The sequence below is a fragment of the Lemur catta genome, chromosome 3 (assembly GCF_020740605.2).
Source record: "Lemur catta isolate mLemCat1 chromosome 3, mLemCat1.pri, whole genome shotgun sequence".
Lineage (NCBI taxonomy): Eukaryota > Metazoa > Chordata > Mammalia > Primates > Lemuridae > Lemur > Lemur catta.
The window spans coordinates 21,442,512-21,460,786 of record NC_059130.1 but is presented as its reverse complement, the minus strand read 5'-3'; the positions used below and the strand labels follow the sequence as shown (position 1 = coordinate 21,460,786).

At 39.2% G+C, this 18,275-nt stretch overlaps 1 pseudogene; it reads left to right on the top strand.

Annotated features, from left to right (window-relative positions):
* Positions 1-504: 504 nt before the first annotated feature.
* Positions 505-956, top strand: LOC123634764 (annotated as a pseudogene).
* The last annotated feature ends 17,319 nt before the right edge of the window (positions 957-18,275 follow it).

The window sequence follows — 18,275 nt, the reverse complement described above, 5'->3', positions numbered from 1 at the left end:
CCTACCCAGAGTTCCAGGTTTTGGCCTTTTGACACTTCTGAAATCAGGAGAAAGACTTGTCGCACCTACACAGTTGTTACTTAGCTTGTCTGTAAGTATTGCAGAAGAAAGAATTTATAAAAGTCAAGAACAAGATATTAGAGACGTTACTTGCAGCAGCAGGCACACCATCCTTTCCCACCTTGCACTTCTACGTTAGATTTCGGGCTGCAGAGATGGAATAGCTTGAGAGCACTGTTAGATTCAAACTGCCAAACTCCCGGGCAGCGAGAAGGATATGGAAAGCGTGTAGGGACCATTACACTTTCTACAGGCTTAAACAACCCTCAAAGCCCAAGTTCCTGACCTTGGGGTCCAAATTCTGCTACAGCAGCGGCCCCAAGCACAGACCCTCCAAGCAAGTGCCCTCATAGATAGGCCAGCACCACACTTTGAGCGCACTTCTAGTAAACAATCTCCAGGAGTCTTGCTGGTGTTCCACTTGGTGTTGTGGACCAAAGTCTTATGAAGGATTGTCCTATCTCTGCTGGTGAGATTTCAGCAAATGGCCCTGAAGTTGTCAGCACTGCTGTGGTACAAGATGGGGATGGCAGGAAAGAAATGAGAAGCCCAACTAAAGCCCACAGTTGCAACTCATTGAAGGAAAGCCACCAGTGGTAAAACCAGAGATGGTAACAATTTCTGATGCCTTACAAAAGACCAAAGTCTCCACCAAGGAAGTCCCCATTGTCCAAACTGAGACCCAAACCATTGCATTTGAGTCTCCACAGATTGATGGTGATGCTGATGGTGATTCAGGCACATTACCAACTGCACAAACCATCACACCTGAGTCCGTGTCAACAAGGACAACCACATGCATCACCAAGACTGGAAACGGTGGCATGTGTGAAGCAAGAATTGACAAATGCATCATGGTCACAGGAGATGCAGATATTGATGATGACCAGATATAGAAGGTGCTGGCTCATGTGATCAGAGAGACGGGAGAAAGCACTCTGGCACAGTGATCACAATTGTGGTGGTGTCCAATGAAAAAGACTTGGAGAAAGAAGAGGAAAACGAAAGTAAGAAAGTCATTTTTAAAACAACATTCAACTCAGTGAACCTGAAAAATTTTGACTATTCTATATCTTAATGCCACACCACTACTCCAGTGAATTTATGCTATGACCGGTAACAATGACCAGAAGCCTGAAGAATTAAGAAGATGCCAACACCAAACCTTACCTAAACAACTCTGGTCTACATGATTCTCACCCATTTTAATATATTGTTTTTTATAACCACTTTTGAATATTCTTAGTTCTTTTTTTAACCAAGGAGTTTTGTTTTTGTTTCCTGTTCACTTTGGGCACAACTACCTGCTTTCTATGGCTCATTTTGATCAAACGACAGTGCACAAGGCCAGCCCACACTGGTAAGGTGCTGTTCACTTGAACAGGTGCTGTTGTGTGGAAAGGAAACTCTGTGGCTAATTTAGGTAGTGCCTTTCATTCTTCCAGATTCTTTCCATGGAATTCTTACAGTAAATATTTATAGAGTTTTCCAATGACAGTAAATATACTAGATGAGAAAATACTAATACAGATTAAAAGTATTTCTTACATTTTGAAAATTTTCTGATGTTTGAGAATTTCACTGGGAATATTTTTCATATTGGACCCTTTTGATTTTCCAGTCCTGTGAGTTTACTTATAACAGTTTACTTATGAACTGTTTTGAACATTTTCCCTTGCTTTTGATCCTATGTGTAGTTATGATGCCAGAATAGATTTATAGCAGCTGCAAGTTGTATTAAATGATATTTTGCTTTCTGCAATACTGGTATAAAATAAAGTTTGTTTATTCTCTAAAAAAAGAAAATGAATATATTTAGATTTGTTATCAATAAATCTAAACTCCTGTTATTATTTTATCTAATTCTCTGACCTCAATCTTGAAGATCAACCTTTCACATGATATCAGACACAATCATTCTGGGAATAAGGCCATTCTACTGTTGCCTGCATTAAAACGTGGCATGTCACATGATCTTTCTATTAATAACACTGTAAATCCCATGGGCAGATAGTTGTATGTACACGATAGAACAAAACGTGTCAGTCACAACATGTAACCTATCAAGTCAAGAACAATAACCTATCAATTATGTGCAATGCTATGTGAGAAAATCTCAGAGAGATGCTCTTATTACCACATATCTAGAAACCATTCTCCAGCAAACACTTGGTGTTTTTCTATTTTAAATCCATCTTCTATTGGTACATTAGCAATTTACACATTAACTAGATCCATTATAATCATTTATTATTATAATAATATTTATTGCTTTTAGGATATCTTTTTATATGAGCTAACATCTCTGGACAACTAATTACATTTCTGTAAGTTGTTTATATTATGCAGCACTAACTAGTCACCAAGAAAACAATGGGCTTTTCTTTGATGTACTTGAATCTGCACATATGCTTCAACTCCTCTACCAGATGTTCCCATTTATTTATATTCTTTGCTTTGGTTTTTGAGATACTTCTGCTCTGGCAAAAGACACATTAGTACAATAAACTATATTACACAGAATATCAAAATAGCTAGTATCACCAGAGCAAACACAACTACCTCAACCAACCAAAAGTGTTATAATTCTAGAATTTTCTTAAATGTATATTTATAATGAGCTCTTAAATCCTTTCTTACTTCAAACTTTAGGTCTCAATATTATTGAAGTATCTATTGGCACAATGTGAATAGCCTTTTAAAAATTGTTTCAGTTGCTGCAAATTGTCTAATATAATCGACCCAATTATATCTATCTATGATCACTGAGTGCCTATAACTATACCTAAACCACCTTTAAAATTATTTCCATAGCAAATAATTCCAGGTGTTGATATGTATTGAGCACTTACTATGTGTCAGTCACATAATGTACACTTTATAAACATCTCATTGAACCCTCACAACCACCCCATAAGGCAAGTGCCACTATAATCCCCATTTTACAGATGAGGAAACTGAGGCTCAGTGAGATTACATATCTAGTAAAAGACAGAGCAAGCAATAAGGCATAGGATTGCCTGGCTCTCTCCTAACTTCTGTGCTTTTATTAAACACCACTTCAATATCAAATGGAATGACTTCATTCATAAATAAGACATATATTTTTAGACATGACTAATCAGAAAATAAATACCGCATAACACCTTCATATTGAAGTTGCTTTGGGTTGACTTGTCGCATTTGAGGTAGAAAGAGACTAGCTGATGGAGCCCTGACTAAGAAATGGGACTGGTTCCCACAGGATGCAATTTCTCAATCTGGGGCACACACACTTATGGGACAAAGAGTATCCTCTGGGAACATTCATTTTTTCCTCCATGATACGTAGTTAAAAATGGTAGTTTTTGTTAAAACAAACACAGATGTATTATGGAATGAATGACAAAATTTCCTTAAACTTTTAAGTTAAAAGTGAGATTTCTTCATCAGCTTCCCCTTTCTGAGAGAATTGCCCCTGTTTTCCTCAGAGTCAAGCATTTCCTGCCTTCTGCATTCAGGGTACATTGGCCCACAGCTGTAGAAGCAGGAGAGCCCTTAAGCAGTTTCTGATAGTTATTTCGTCTGGTGAAGACTGATATGAAAGAAGAAAGATCAGAGGTAGAGGCAAAGTTAGGAGGTTGGACAATAAGGCAAAATACAGGTAAAGGACAAAACACACCAGATGCTGGTACCATGCTCTTGGACTTCCCAGCCTCAAGAACTGTTAGTTAAGTAAACCTCTATTCTTCATAGAAAAGAATTTTTAAAAAGGACAAAAATATTCCACAGTAGGTGCTACAGTCCTCCACTCTACCAGGGGGGTGGGGGGAGGGGATGGAGGTATGACTACATGGTGAGTGCCAGGCGCACTGTCTGGAGAATGGACACGCTTGAGGCTCTGACTCATGGGGATGGGCGGGACATGGACAATGTATATAACCTGAGCTTTTGTACCCCCATGATGAGCTGAAATTAAAAAAAAAAAAAAGGACAAAAAGAAACACAGTTGGCTGTGTTTTCTCTCTTTCTCTTTCTCTCACTCTCTCTCTCACATACACACACACATACATACAAACACCCTGCAAAATGAAGATGTAAAAGATTTAAAGGGTGCATATCCAAATAGCACCTTGCATTCCCCCCATATACACACATACCAGCTCCTTGCTTCCTCACCTTATGTGCAACCTGCCTTACAAGCAGAGCCCCTCCAGCAATCAGCCTGACAACATATTCACATCCTGAACAGTTTGACATGGTCATTTGGTCACAGCCAATTATGTTTCTGGACAAGTCCTGAAGAGTTTGAGATGTCTGCATAATGATGTTCTCTATAATCCAATAGGGACACATACTTGGAGAAAGAGGGTTTCATGAAGGGAAGAAATGTTTTAATGTTTTTCTCCTTTTCAGCTGAGGATCATCATTTCAGGATGTGAGCTACTTCAGTTGGTAAGAGAAATTTATTACTTACTTCCTGGAGAAAGAAATTTTCTCTCAAGTGTGAATATTTAGACACGGGCATCCAAAAGAGTCACTAAATTTTTGCCTTTGTAACTTAAAAAGACAAATTTAAGTCTGCCCAGTTTCCCCGTTTCCTCAGGAATGAGTGGTGGGTGATGTGCTCGCCCAAGCCGCAAGGCAGAAAAGCCCCCTATGCTTTCCTTCCTTGCAGTGAGAGTACAGAATCACCAGCTGCAGCAAACACAGATTCCTTAGTGACTTCTGTAAATCCATTGCAGCAAAGGCACAATGACACAACTGAAAGAAAGTGTGGAAATGCCTACCACCACCTCCCTCCTTATCCTGTCCTCCAAAACATGTCAGTGATAGCTACAAAGCTGTGCTTTTATCTTGTAGTGGTTTTACTAAAGAGTGTCAAGAAGCCCTCAATACCCCCTAGGCCTTCTTTTCTAACTCTACGTTCCATCCTTGGACATTTTCATCCACTTTCATTGCTTTCCTTATCATTGATTTACAGGCAGATGATTGACAAAGCCACATCTATATCCATATCTCTCTGCTGTGCACCAACCCATACACCAGCCACCTTAGCAGACATCTCCCCTCAATGTCCAAACTGCACGTCAAACTCTGAGCTCATCATCCCCCCTTTCAGCCCTGTTCGTTCTGTGTGTTCCATGTTTCAGTGATCAGCACTGTTATCCTCTCACTTTCTTAAGCCAGAAACCCTGAGCATCATATTCCACTCTCTCTTAACACCCAGCTTGTTCAATTAGTCACAGTTCCAGGCAGCTCTAACTGGTTTGCTTCTCTCCATCCCTACCTCCACCACCACCCAACTGGTCTTTCTGCTTCAGCCTTTTGTCCTACCTAAGTCCCTATCCCTGTGTCCACACTGCTGCCAAAGGGAGTTTTCTTAAAAACCACGTCTAATCATACTACTTTCTTAAAATAAATTCACTGATGAATATCCATTAACCTAAGGAGAAAGTTTGAGCACCTTAACGTATTTTATAAGACACTTCATGAGCCGAGGTCCTGTTTATCTCTCTATCTTTCACATCTACCACCTCAACTCCACTTCCAAAGCCAGAATAAGAAAGTGCTTGTAGTTTCCTAAAGTTCTGTCTGTGGCTCGCTAAGCCTTTGCACGTACTGTTCCCTGTGCCTAGAACAGTTTCTGTTTTCTTCCTTGTGGCTAAACTCAAGCACACTATCAGATTGCACACTCAGGGCCCAGGAATAGGGCAAGTGCCTGCCTAAATTTTGTAGCATCGGTGCCTCTCTTGCCTGACCCTACTCTTAGCCCTACATATAATTAATATCACCTTCTTCTTCCTTGGTTCCTATTATTTTCTTTCCCCAAAATGAGTTAGGTGCCCCTCCCTTGTCCTCCATTTGTATCCGCTATTCACTATTACTATAACATTTATTGTGCTATATTGTAATTGGCTTTTTACTTGTTTGTCTTTCCCATTAAACTATAAGTTCTTTGAGGGCAGGGACCTCATATTAACCATACTTATCATAGAACTTGATATGTAGTAGGCAATTAATATATAGTTCATAAATGAGTAAATAAATAAATGAATATACTTTCAGCCTTGTATGTCTATGTGATGACATGCCTATAGAATCAAAGAAAATTTGTCTTGGGAAAAACCCCGTAAATCATCAGGTCAAACCCCTCATTTTACAAATAAAGAAAATGAGGTCAAGAAGGTCAGGTCAAGGCTGTTTCTCAGAATTACATAAGCTGGAAAGGCATCCTAGTATCTTATTTTTAGCAGATATCAGTTGCCAGTGTAATGAAACATAAGCTGTTCACCAATGTTATTTAATATTCAAGCCAAATAATGTAATATGTCAATCAAAATTATTTCATAACTCCTTATAAAATAAAATAAATCAAGTTTTCCTAAGATAATTTTCTTAAGTCCACATGTAAGCCTCCCCCACTACACACCCACATTTCACAGTTGAAACAACAGGAAACACACCAGAGAGAATAAAAAGCATGGCAATGAGAAAGATGAATGTTTACTATTTTGTGATACTGTGTAGCTAAGCAAGACCTTTTCCTCAACTTGTGGACAGGAGGGTACAGATAGCATTGGCCAGCCTCTGAGTCACTTCTCTTTAAAGTCTCTAGAGCCATGACTACTGTAAGAGTGTCACTGACAGTAAGAGAGGACAAGTGATGGCATTTTTATGAATATGCAGTCAAGGCATGGAGTTCTTATATATGGTACTTATTTTTATATGTGAAAGTATAAGTAGTATATTAAGAACCTAACTCTTTCATATTTAGAAGCCTAAAGCAAACATATTAAATATTTAATAAGTGATAATTCATTTGGCTTTTAAATTTAATATCAAACTCCCAACAAATCAAATTTGAATCTATTAGTTTCGTGTTCATGAAGGATAGTGGTGAATATGTGGAAAGAACATGGAAATTTTTTTTAAATAAAAAAGAATGCTAGAGGGAGAAGAATGCTGAATTTAGCAGCTTCTACAGGTTTCAAGCCAGCAAATAGCAGCCAAAATAAAACTTCCTTGTCATCTACTTCACCTGAAAATCTAAAAGGCACAGAAGGTGTTGTTGACTGAAGGTAAAAGTTGAGTTTGGCATTTTTATCTCATGCAAAGGTAACAGTTGCAAAAATCTCAGAATTAATGTTTAAGGTGTGGCAAAAACATTATGTTAACTGTCTATTATAGGATTTGAGGAAAAACATACCTGGCAGGTTATCTCTCTGTCAAATTTTCCCCTTACAGAAAGTGTGAAAGAATTAAGTATCTTAGGGGGTTCCTATTTACTGAGGATCCTACTGTTTCATTTCCTTCTCCCACCTTGAATCTCTCTGTACAGACTTCAAACCAGTGACATATTAGCAATTTTTTTTTCTGTGTCATAATTTTGCTGAGACCTGGCTCTGTTTTCTTTCTTTCTTTCTTTCTTTTTAAATAATCCTTTTCTTTTACTATTAATTGACAAATAATAATTGTGTACATTTATGGGTTACAGTATGATGTCTTGATACATGTATTTAACAACTACCTTGCCAGGAAAAAAAAATGCCATAATTTGTAGCATTTGCTAATTTCTATGGCTAATTTCTATAGCCAATGCAAGTTGCCAATCACTGGTACCAAGTTACCAATGCTGTCACTGAATGCAGAGTTGGGAAAAGATGTATACAACCGGGTTACAAGCCAGTGTGGGTCGGCTCTACCACAACACTACCTGAAACCCTGGGACTTCGTGATCCTAAAGAGAACTCTTCAGTGTAGCTCTTGTCAGAGCAGGTCTTCAGGCCTTCCTTGCTTTGAACCCAATTTCCCCTGTATTAGTCATGACCAATGAGTCATAACTAGGTTATGCTGCTTAACAAATTAGCCCTGAAATCTCTGTGACTTAAAACAACAAAAGTTGTTCACAATAAATGTCCAGCACAGTCCATGGGGGAAGGATACTCTGCTTATCACAGTTACTCAGGGTCCCAGGCTGATGGGGGCTTCATCATCTGGAAAGTGCTGGTGTCAGTGAAGGAGAGCCTGGAGATTTTCATATGGGCTTTTCACCATCTCAGCTCATGTTTCTTTGGTTGGAACTAGACTCATGGCCCCACCTAAGTTCAAGGGATTTGGCAACTGAGAGAGAGCAGATGTAACGTTTGGTGAGTACCACCATCTCTATTACACCCATGATGATTTCAGCAAGCGTCAGTACCTCTTGACAGTTCAGGACATAGCACATTCAGGGGATCCGGTAGGCTTAAGGGGAAATAAAGTACCTGACTCTGAATGCCTTGGGAAAATTAGAAGCTCAGCAAGAATCTTCAGACAATCATTTCTTTTTTATCATTAATAAATATGAATGTGCTAAACCAATCATTCTTCTTTGACTAGAAAGGAGACGTATAACTCAACAAAAATCCCAGGAAGGCTTTGCTCTTGTCCTCTTTGCTATATTTGTGAGATGATGTAATTTGTCATGAATTTGCTTGTCTAAATAATAAACTAGCAATTTGAGGTTTTTCTGCCTAAGTCTCTTTCCAAGAGGATAGAGCATTCCTGTAAGAAGGCAGCTCCTCACAGTCCAAGTCTCTTTGAGACAGGGAAAGTCTAAGACTGGAGGAACTTTGGGGTCGCAGGGACTCTGGCCTAAAACCACAGTGTTTCAGGTCAATTCAACAAATATGTATTTTTCACCCAGTGAGAGCCAGATATAGAGGCTTTCTCTAGGGCTTCTACAGATGGGAGAATATTGGATTCTTCAGTCCTTCCTATATCTCTGGGTTAATTAAACACAACATCATTTTAATCACCTCTATTCTGAAAGCAAATAGCTATGACTCTGGAGTTAGGAAAATACACCAACACGGGTATCAGAAGAATGTGACTTTAGTGCTACCTTGGCCCTTAATTAATTATGGGCAGATGGACAAATCTCTTAATCTCTAGCATCTCCATTTCCTCATCTACAAATTGAAGGAGTTGGACTACAATGACAGCTTTCACACTTGCTTTGTGTGACCTTCAGGAACTGATTTGCATAAGGGGAGAGAAGCTAGTGGGCAGGGCTCTGGGACCCCTTCCTAACTTCCAACCAGAGCAGATATGTTTTTTAATATGCTTTAGAGCATATTTTTGTTTTTGTTTTTCAAAAGGGTATCATTGCTTTACAAAAGTTGCTCTTAAGAAAATGTTTCTAATTTTTTTGTTAAGTGTGAAAACCACTGGACTAATCCAACTTACCTGAGAGAGCTATAGAAAATAATGTGGACTGACAATGCACATGTTCCAGGAGGTAAGGCCACCCATGGCTCAGGTGATACTCGGCTAGGATGCGTCCCTCCCTAACATAAACAGCCAGCCAGGCTCCCAGTTCTTCCACACTGCCCACACATCTATAATTGCAGGCCCCGGCTCAAGCCTCTTCATCTGCACCCTGCCAATACATTACAAAGAAGCTCAGACTAAGTAAGCAACACGCAGAGTAATGGGTAGTAGGACTTCCCTGAAATTAAGGTAAAAGACCACAGCCTGCATGGAGAGCATGTGGTTTGGAATATTTCCACAGAATATTAAATCATACAAGAATTTTCACTCATCTTCATCTTGGAGGGCACAACATGACTTTTCTGTAATGAATTCTTTACATTGGCAGCTCTTGTGTTTTTCTCCCCTCCTCCCTGCTTCCTCACTTCCAATCTACCCTCCTCCCCCCTTGCTAGGAGCAGTCCTCTCTCCTTTAGTCTCTGTGTGGGAACATGTGGTAATACTTTTCCTTGATTTAGGCCTTGAATTTGGTCTACACCTGTGTAGACCTTTAAGCAACGGCTCGGCAGGCGATGCCGCGAGGTTGTGCACCAGATATGCTGTGTGCACACGCTTGCTCTTCCTCCCTTGCAGGCATGTCGGCTCCTCTCCTTCTTCTTTATCCAGGCATGCAGGGGACCTCCAGACGCTGCTCCCGATATGCTAGTTTCTAGTTTCCAGTGATGTATCCTTCAGAGTCATGTCCCACCCCAGGGTGTTCTTCTTCATGAAGCAAAGGGTTGACTGACTTAAAAAAGCCTGTAGCCTTAAAGGGGAAACAAAGAGAGAAGGAAAGATTGAGAGAAAGAGAAAAAACAGGGGACAGAAACAATTTGTTCTGCAGACTTCATGACAACCACTATCCTGACTTAATCTTGTGAGGTAAATATGGTTTACATCTTATAAGTAAAAAAAAATAAAACTAAGGCTCAGAGAAGTGAAATGATGTGCTGAAGGTCACAGAGCCAAGAAGTGGCAGAACCAAGATTTAATGACAGACCTTCTTATTTCAAACCCAGTGTTCTTTCTGATTTACTAAGCAGTAGGTATTTGCTTTGGGAGCCATCCACCATATCATAACTATAAACCCAGGTACTATACTAGGTTCCCTGGAGACGTTCTTTCATTTTTGCAATAGCATAGCACAGCAGGTTTTAGTATAGTCAGTTCACAGATTTTACAGAAACAGAGCTCATAAAGATTGCCTGCCCAAGATCACAGAGCCAAACAAAGAAATGAACAAACTTTCCACGCTTTCAGAATAAAAGTGAATCTTCATCTTGGCATACCCATCACGATCTGGTTTCTGAACACCTTTCTCTCTGCTCCCCAATTTATATCAATCTTTCCCACCATATGAAACTCCTTGTATTTCCTCAAATTACTGTGTCAACCCTATGTACATCACATGTGCTATTCCCTCTTTCCATTTTCATCTACCTCTAACTGCTGCAATACTCATCTTGTGGCCCCTTTTCTGGGAAACCACCCACCAGGTGCCTCACCACTAATCACCTCATCACAAAATCAGATGTAATTACCAGTCATCTTACTCTTGCAGCACCCTATGAATATCTATACCAAAGCATGGACTATACCATATTCTAATTGTCTAGCAAGTTAGCTATCACCACCCCCAGATCCTACCCTCTTGGAAGATATAGGACATATTTTATATAATTTTGTATTCCCAAAGCTTACCATAATACCAAAACGAAGTAGAGATTAAAAAGTCTGTTAAATGAATAAGAAAATGGAAAGGAATGAAAAGAAAGGGAAAGGAAGGGAAAGGGGGGGAAGGAAGGGAAGAGAGGGAAGGGAAGGTGAAGGGGAAGGGAAGGGAAGGGAACGGAAGGGAAGGGAAGGGAAGGGAAGGGAAGGGAAGGGAAGGGAAGGGAAGGGAAGGGAAGGGGAAGCAAAAGGAAAAAGAAAGAAGAAAGGAGGGGTAGTGAGGGTAGATGTTAAGACTGAACTCAGATCTGTCCAATTCCAAACTACACAAGAATTCTCCCATCCCATACCCAACACAAGATGCTCCCCACTCTATCTATGTGATGACTCTACTCTCATCCCCACTTCTCTTTTTACTCAGGTGCTGAGATGCTCATTCTCTGCTATGGCTATCAAGGCGCACACCTGGCTTTGCTTATTACCAAGTAGCTCCCCTCTTGGGTTTTCCAGAGTTCTCCGTCAGAGTTCTCCCCTCTTTGCGTTTGTCTGTTTCAATCCTTATATGTCAATAGAGTTAATCTAATAAAAACAAAAACAAAAACAAAAAAGCTAGAGTTTGGTATCATTAATACTAAAAAACAATAGCTTAACAATGTTCTCTTTAAATTAATATTTAGCATTGAAAAGGATTTTGAATCCAGAAAAATGACCACATAGAACTTTTTGTACTTCAGATTAATTTATTTATGAGATATCTTTTTACACAGTCTGTTAGAATATTCTTTGCAAAAAAAACAACAAAACCAGTGGTCTGTATTTTAATATTTTAATAAAAAATTATCCTTTTAAATCATTTTCACTATATTTTTCATATTATAAAAGTATTATATTTTTATTATAGAAGGTTTACAGATATAAATATGCACAATTAAGAAAATTTAAATAACCTATAATCATACCATTCAGGGATAATCACTCTGATTTTAGTATCATCCCTTTTATCTATGCATATATATTAATATAGTCATGCATCACTTAACAATGGGTATATGTTCTGAGACACGTGTCAGGAGATTTCATTGTAGTACAAACATCACAGAGTGTATTTACACAAACCTAGATGATATAACCTACACACACCTAGGCTATATGGTATACCCTATTGCTCCTAGGCAACAAACCTGTACGGCATGTCAACTGAAACCCAAGGGGAAGGATTTGTGTACCTAAACACAAAAAAGGTAATGCGCTGCCCTACAATGTTACAACAGCTACAAGGTCACTAGATGATAGGAATTTTTCCAACTCCATTGTAATCTCATGGGACCACCAGGATATATGGTCATACATATGACCAGTTACATAGTCCATCCGTGGTTGACCAAAATGTTGTTATGTGGTGCATGACTATAAGAATAGCTAGTACCTACTCCACGAGTGTTGTGAGCCAGCACTGTTCTAAGCACTTTATGTGGATTATTTTCAACCTCAGAACAATCTTATTAGATTGGCACAATTATTATCTCCATTTAACATATGGAGAAACTGAGGCATAGACAGGCTGGCTTGCCCAAAGCTACACACATACTAAGTAGTAGAGCTGGGATTTGAACAGAGGCAGCCTAGCTCCTGAGGATGTGCTTAAAATATACTACCTCACATACTCATATGAACTTGGGATCAGACTGTACAAACTATGTTATAATAGCAACTTGTTTTTTGTAGATAATAGATCTTGAACCGCTTCCATGTAATTTAATATTCTTCTAAAACCTCATGTCAATGGATGCACAATATTTCATTTTATGTACCATTATTAATCAATTTCCTATTAAAAGTTTAGATTATTTTCCAACCTACTACAAATACATTGTGATGAATAACATGCAACTAATGTTTTATTGACAAATTAGAATTGGAATTATTGGGCTAAAACTTTACACATGCTGTTCACACCTTCCACTGTAGCTCAAAAATAAGTGAAATAAATAGATAAGTGAAATATCATAGTAGTTGATTATTAGAGATGCTGAGTAGAACAGCTTTTCCTCTGGGGCTTCTTTTGCCAAGTTTTTCCCTATTCTTGGAGCTGGTCATAATAAATGGAGAAAAAAACATCCCAAGCCAGGCATGTGCTCTTGGCAAAGATCGTCCAGATACTCCTCCTTGGAGTAGTGCCACCACCTGCTGCTCGGGAACATGCCTCCTCAGCCTTTCTCCTCTGTCAACACCACACCAGAATGAGTTATCATTTGCAGTTCAGCAGTTGGTGTCACTAACAGAGGGGCCCTTCCCATCTGAAATTCCTACCATAGGAATGACAGCAGGGAAGAGGAGGTGCAGAAATTTCCTGGAGGAGAGATCTGAGGGGGATCCCTGCAAATTAACCTGCCTGTTAACCTACATAACATATCACTGCAGGACTCAGAAGAGGGGACAAGCAAAGCAGACCTTTACAGAGACACTCCTTAGAAGGTAGTGGACCTCACTTAGGATAGTGACCCCCAGTGACAAAAAAAAAGAGAGAGAAATTGCAAAGTAGGTCTAAGTGTTTATCAAAATGGTAAGAATAGTTGGAGTTCCCTTTATGAGCTAACTGAATTGAGGAAGAAAGAAATTTAGAAAACAACACAATATGAAGGAACACAGCAAATACAGATGAGTGGCTGGCATCCCGTCAGTTTTCTGTCAAACCATTTTGTCGTAAATTTCAGAGCCTCCTCATCTGGATACCACACGTGGAATGATGAGTAATTCTCTGACACATTCATTCAAACATGTTTTATTGAGCCTTTAAAACTAACTAATATTTACCAAGCACTTTATAAAACTTTGTTCATACACATTATCACATCTTATCCTCCCAACAACCCTGTGAGAAAATTATTATTATTAGTTAATTATTATTTATGAGTTAACTGAGACTAACAAAAGTTAAGCAGCTTACCCAAGGTCACACAGCTAGAGATGGGATTTGAACACAGGTCTCTTGATTCGAAATCGTACATTACCTATTAAATATGTGCAAGACCCCGCCAAGCAAGGCAGACATTAAAGACCAGAGCCCTTAGAGAAAGTGCATGAAAGTCCAATACAAGAAGAGACTGCCTTTTCCGTTCCTGCAACCAAGGCCTCCAGCGATCAGCTGACCGGACAGTAACCTGTCCTGTGCCTAACTCTGACCCAAGCACAGTGGAAACAAAAGAGAAAGAGAATATAATGCCTGGGGGATCCTTTCCTTAAGAATGTACCCAATTGACACTGAAGCAAGTGGAGAAAAGTAAACTTGTTAATGCGGGCTAGAATAATTAATGATGCCTTCTTAAAGGAGGGAAGGCTTGATCTAAGAAATAGAAAGGAGAAGGGATCGTTTCGATGATGGATCAACGTGAGCAAAGACATGGAAATAACGACTAGCCATGATACAGAGAGGAGAAAGAGTATGGGAAAGACTAGTCAAAGACAAATTTACCTAGAATATAGTATATGTGTTAAACAGAAGAAAAGAGGAGTCGGTTGAACGAGGCCAGATTATAGAGGAAGGTCTAGAAAGCAAACAAAATTCATCCCTTTACAAAGATTTACTAAGCCCTAGGAATATATAGATATGAAAAAAGTATGGTGTCTTCTCTTCAGAAGTAAGGAGCCCATAGTCTTGGAACCTTGGATTCCATATAGTAGGCAATAGGGAGTTATTAGAGATTCTTAAGAAAGGGAGTGACAGAATGAAAGTTTATTTCCAGGAAGTATAATCTCATAACCAGCAGACAGAGCAGAAACAGGCAGGCAACAGAAATGTTCTAGACCCACCCTCAGCGGCAGAGTGGTTATTGGGATGGTCCATATGGCAGGCTATAGGTAGTATTTTTAAAAAGAAATCTAGACGAAAGAGTTCTGGTGTTAGTTACAAGAACTAGCTTTCATAGAAATATTCTGACATATAGTGAGATCGAAGGCGGCGGGTAAGAGGCTGCAGAATCTGAGAGGGAGGGAAGGATCCCAACATGAGAGGAACATGTTATTACCTAGATTCTGGGCAAGGTAAGAACTTGGGAAAGGGGAAACAAGACAGAAACCCAATACCAGCACCAGGGAACAGGAAAAGGCCACAGAACCCAGGAACAAGGCAAAAGCCTGATGACTGGAAGGTGGGTACAAAATCTGTCTAGTCCCAGAAGTATGACTGTCCGCTGGGCGGGGTGTCAGGGCTGAGCCTATGGATGGAGCTTAGGCTGACCCTTTGAAAAGCCTCCTGAGATTCCAGACCCAGGAGTCAAACCCATTATAATACATATTCCTCAAATTTTCTAAGGGGAGCTTCTGACTTAACACTGGCTATACCTCCCATCTCACATCCTGCCTGTACTTACTTTAACACATTCTTGATTTCAATCACACTGGTCTCATCACTGTGCCCCACCCCCACCCCAACTGACAATGCACCACACATATCCATTGTCATTTCCTCTTTACAGTACTGCCTCTGCTAACTCTTTCATCTCCAATGTTCTCTCTCTTCATTCGAGTCCTTTCCAGCTCTTCTCTGAAACTGCCAGAGTTTGAGGGTTCCTTTCTTTGAATTGGAGAACAAATTTACCCTATCCTCTCATTGATCAACTTCTTTATTATCATGGCCTGGAGAACATTTTAAAGGCCTGACTGTTGCTTATTCATTTTGGTACTGACATTTAGACTTTATTTCTAAGGGGAATATATTCTAAATTTCAACTTGGAAGATTTGGAAAATATTTATCATTTCTCCTTTCCCAGGCTGGATCAGGATGAGGATTCCTATTCCCTGACATTGAGACAGCATCAGTAACATAAAGATTCCAGTGAGGGGTGAGAGTAAAGAAAGGAAATAGAATAAGGGATGTTTCCATCTAGTATGGGAGATGAAGCAGAGGCATTAGTGACTGGAATAAAGTAATAGGGAAATGTTATCATATAAAACAGGAGTTTTATATGATGAGTTGGTGTTTATTAGAGACTTAGGACAAACATGTTATAAGTTACTGGTAAAACCCATTTATAAGGGCAAGAATAATAATAAGAATGAAAAGGAAAGCTAGAATAGCCAACATTTACTAATATTAAATGTGCTAAACACTGGGATAATTTTGCTTTTACCAAGGCTTTTAATAATCTGTTTTTGTTACTATGGGTAAATGATATTTTTCATAGTACATGTATGAATAATTATTAAAGCAAGAACCAGTAATTTGGTCTCTGTTTTGGTAATGGTATCCCTCCGAAAACTCACAAAAAGCATCTCCTCATTGTAACCGCCAACCATGATCATAATCATGAATTTAATCAAAACCATGGTGACAATACGCAATGCATGAGGAAGGGGTGATTAACTCTCGATTTCAGAGCCACAGCTTTCTGGATTGGATATTTTAGCTGACCTTAAGTGTTAATGAACTTCTGCAAAGCAAAATTTCAGTACCAACAGTTAACTCAGTTTGAATTCCAAACAATAAGGATTGGGTTGTGTAAACTTGCAGCGGTCCCTAACCTTTTTGGCACTAGGGACTGGTTTCGTGGAAGACAGTTTTTCCACAGATGGGGGAGGCAGGGTGTGGAGTTCAGGCAGTGATGCGCGAGATGAGGGGTGGCTATAAATACAGATGAAGCTTCTCTGGCTTGTCCACCACTCACCTCCTGCTGTGAGGCCCAGTTCCTGAGTTTCACTGAAGACAATTTTTCCATAGATGGTGTGTGGTGGAGGTGGGGTGGGGGGAAGCTCAGGTGGTGATGGGCAGCCTGGTTTGTAACAGGCTGTGGACCAGTCCTGGGCCGCAGCCCGGGGGTTGGGGACTGCAGGTGTAAAATACACTCCATCTTTTCAGACAAATACCTACCTTAAAACTCTAATGAAAATGAAAAAGGCAGGTAAAGTAAAAAAATATATTCACTCCATGTAAAACTGGGAATGTTCTGAATTTTAACTTGGGAAGTTTAGAAGATATATCTCCTCCTTTCCTGAGCTGCTAAATAGAAGTTAATAAGTATGTAACTATTTTTATTATAGTTGTGGCTTACAAGTAGATCATTTCAGAACAGATTCTTTTATATCAGCATTTCAGTAGGCATTGGAAATGCAACTCATTGAGAATAATCAGTTATTTCTTGTTTAAGGAAGTTTGACAGGAAGTCAAATATAGAGATCTGCCATTATTACATACTATGACTGGATATAAATGTAGGGGGGGAAAGCAATTATACAGGGAATCTGAATCAAGACAATATTGATTTCCCTTTACCAAAACAAAGAAAATCCAAACAAGCTCCAACAAGCCTCCCATTTGGTTGTCACAAATAGGTTTTTTTTGTTTTGAAAATCTAAGCCCTAGTACCTCCCTTCTCTTGTTTTTCATACTTTCCTTTTCTGCTCTCTCCAACTTCAAAATGCTTCAGAAATGCAACGCAAAGTCATTATACTGCCAGCAGCCCACTCCATCTCTTTCAATCCACCAAACCCCTCCTTAATATTTCTTAGTGCATTGTTCATTTCTCAAGGGCAATGTAAGGCCCCATGCACCAGCAAAAAAGAGTAAATCCAGGGTGCGGTTCCACTGAAATCTGCACTTTTATATCTATGCTGTTGCCATAGTAAGTGACTTTGTACAGTTGTTGCTTATATACATGTGGCCTTTGACTAGGGGATTTCCTATGTTCCACATATGGGCTCAGTAACCCTCTCCCATGTGGTAGATAATGTCTTTAATTGCAATGACTTTTATTCCATGCTTAGGAAGATTTATTCAGTCTCAGTCTTGGAAGATCCTTCTGTTGCATTTTGGCTTATGTCAGTTTTCAGAGTCTTAGGGGGAATTAGAGGTAAGGATATTACCTTTGGCTCTTTTAGGAAATGGTCAGATTTTCTAGATATTTTACCACCTTACATAGGTTCTCTCCCTTATGTTCAAGTATTTCTATCATTGGACAGAATTAGTTCATTTTTAGTGTACACAATCAAAGAATAAAAATCAATTTAAGGAAAATAACTTCATGCAAACTGATTCATATTAAAATATACATATTTTCCAGGGAGTTATAAACACACATACATGAAGCTACAAATGTCAAAGCAGAATTACTGGGCTTTAACCAACTGGTCATCAGAATTCTTAAATGTGGAGACAATTAATTAAGGAGGAAAGGGATTAAGTGCTATACATAGCTTTATTTTTTAATTTCTAAAACTGCTTTGTTTAGGATACACATTGATTTGAAAATAGGTTATAAAACTGATATTTCTGACA